This window comes from Schistocerca nitens, chromosome 5 (genome assembly GCF_023898315.1).
Source record: "Schistocerca nitens isolate TAMUIC-IGC-003100 chromosome 5, iqSchNite1.1, whole genome shotgun sequence".
NCBI lineage: Eukaryota > Metazoa > Arthropoda > Insecta > Orthoptera > Acrididae > Schistocerca > Schistocerca nitens.
The window spans coordinates 618,405,483-618,408,659 of NC_064618.1; positions in this window are offsets into that span (position 1 = coordinate 618,405,483).

Below are 3,177 nucleotides of genomic sequence, written 5' to 3' on the forward strand. Positions count from 1 at the left end.
TCTAGAAATGTCACACGATCCATCCTTTGAAGCTGTAGAGACTTTGGACACCAATTCTAGTGATTCTCTTCCATCTATATCAGATGCAAGGGCAATGTTAGAATGGGATTCAGACGAATCTGATGATATTATTACATACTCATATGAAGAATCAAATAGAACTATCTCTGATTTACAAATCAAAGAACGTTTGAAACATATTTCTTTCAAATATAAGCAGGAAGTAATAGAGAACACATCCACTTCATTCACAACTGCAAACGACGTAATGGATCATGCAGACTTTAGTCTGTATTTGTGACATATCATGATAAATATATTTATCAACAAATTTTGTATGTATTCTTTCTCCATATGTTGCTTTTAAACATACATTGCAAAACAGAATTGAACTCATATGCAATATTGTTTCAAAAATATTTGTAATATCTTTACACCTAATTTCCATTGTCTGAAAAGCATAATGATCTTGACTTGGAGAATAAGTTGCATAGATATAAGGTCTGCTGCCAACATATGCATGTACATTAGTTAATTCTTTAAGTGCTTCATTATCTTTCTTACTAACAATTTCATTAATATAACATTCTGGACATAATGCTGAAAATAACTGTGGTTTATAAACATTACTCTTATGTAAATTACAAAAAACATGTAGTTTTCCAATATTACACACACGGTATATACAATTGACCAAAATAATTTCTGTAATTGGAAACTTATATTGATTTGGTCGTGACCATTTTACACAACATTTATCTGGTATTATAGACAAATTCCGCATAAAATGATCATATCTTCTAAATTCTTTTAATTTCCAGTCAAAAGACCACTGAAAGTTGTTATCATTGGGATACATATCATAAGTTGTTTTTTCAATAACTTGACGAATGCGTGAATTAAAAACACATTTAGGCCACGTTAATTCAAAAGAATATACATCAGGTCGAGATGTAGTTCTATAGTTCAATGGATTTATACTTCGTATATCTTTTGTACATTTGAAAGAAATATGTTTCAAACGTTCTTTTATTTGTAAATCAGAGATAGTTCTATTTGATTCTTCATCTGTTATGTTGTCACATACATGGAGGTATGACACAGATTATTCCAGTCTTCTGAAACAACAGCGTAATATTAATTTACCTCATGACACTTTTACGTCATTCAGAGCCAGCACAGTGCTCCTATATCTTTTTTGGTGGATCGTGTTACTAGTAACTAAGCTCACTCATGTACATACCACTACATATACCACAATGTCTCGATTTCTTCACTAAAAATTAAAACTATACTTTTTTCTTAAGACCTGTATGATGGTGGTTGTTGTTGTGGTCTTCAGTCCTGAGACTGGTTTGATGCAGCTCTCCATGCTACTCTATCCTGTGCAAGCTTCTTCATCTCCCAGTACCTACTGCAACCTACATCCTTCTGAATCTGTTTAGTGTATTCATCTCTGGGTCTCCATCTACGATTTTTACCCTCCTCGCTGCCCTCCAATACTAAATTGGTGATCCCTTGATGCATCAGAATATGCCCTACTAACCGATCCCTTCTTCTAGTCAAGTTGTGCCACAAATTTCTCTTCTCTCCAATTCTATTCAATACCTCCTTATTAGTTATGTAATCTACCCATCTAATCTTCAGCATTCTTCTATAGCACCACATTTCAAAAGCTTCTATTCTCTTCTTGTACAAATTATTTATTGTCCACGTTTCACTTCCATACATGGCTACACTCCATACAAATACTTTCAGAAACGACTTCCTAGCACTTAAATCTATACTCGATGTTCACAAATTTCTCTTCTTCAGAAACGCTTTCCTTGCCATTGCCAGTCTGCATTTTATATCCTCTGTACTTCGACCAGCATCAGTTATTTTGCTCCCCAAATAGCGAAACTCATTTACTACTTTAAGCGTCTCATTTCCTAATCTAATTCCCGCAGCATCACCCGATTTAATTCGACTACATTCCATTATCCTCGTTTTGCTTCTGTTGATGTTCATCTTATATCCTCCTTTCAAGACACTGTCCATTCCGTTCAGCTGCTTTCCAGGTCCTTTGCCGTCTCTGACAGAAATACAATGTCATCGGTGAACCTCAAAGTTTTTATTTCTTCTCCATGGATTTTAATTCCTACTCCGAATTTTTCTATTGTTTCCTTTACTGCTTGCTCAATATACAGATTGAATAACATCAGCGATAGGCTACAACCCTGTCTCACTCCCTTCCCAACCACTGCTTCCCTTTCATGCCCCCCAACTCTTATAACTGCCATCTGGTTTCTGTACGAGTTGTAAATAGCCTTCCGCTCCCTGTATTTTACCCCTGCCACCTTCAGAATTTGAAAGAGAGTATTCTAGTCAACATTGTCAGAAAACGTAGGTTTGCCTTTCCTTAATCTATTTTCTAAGATAACTCGTAGGGTCAGTACTGCCTCACGTGTTCCAGCATTTCTACAGAATGCAAACTGATCTTCCCAGAGATCGACTTCTACCAGTTTCTCCATTCGTCTGTAAATTCGTGTTAGTATTTTGCAGCCGTGGCTTATTAAACTGATAGTTCGGTAATTTTCACATCTGTCAACACCTGCTTTCTTTGGGATTGGAATTATTATATTCTTCTTGAAGTCTGAGGGTATTTCGTCTGTCTCATACATCATGCTCACTAGATGGTAGATTTTTGTTAGGCCTGGCTCTCCCAAGGCTCCCATTAGTTCTAATATGCTGTTGTCTACTCCCGGGGCCTTGTTTCGGCTTAGGTCTTTCAGTGCTCTGTCAACCTCTTCACGCAGTATCATATCTCCTATTTCATATTCATCTACATTCTCTTCCATTTCTATAATATTGTCCTCAAGAACATCGCCCTTGTATAGACCCTCTATATACTCCTTCCACCTTTCTGCTTTCCCTTCTTTGCTTATTACTGGGTTTCCATCTGAGCTCTTGATTTTCATGCAAGTCGTTCTCTTTTCTCCAAAGATCTCTTTAATTTTCCTGTAGGCAGTATCTATCTTGCCCCTAGTGATATGCGCCTCTACATCCTTACATTTGTCCTCTACCCATCCCTGCTTAGCGATTCTGCACTTCCTGTCGATCTCATTTTTGAGACGTTTGTATTCTTTTTTGCCTGCTTCATTTACTGCATTATTTTATTTTTTCCTTTCGTCAATT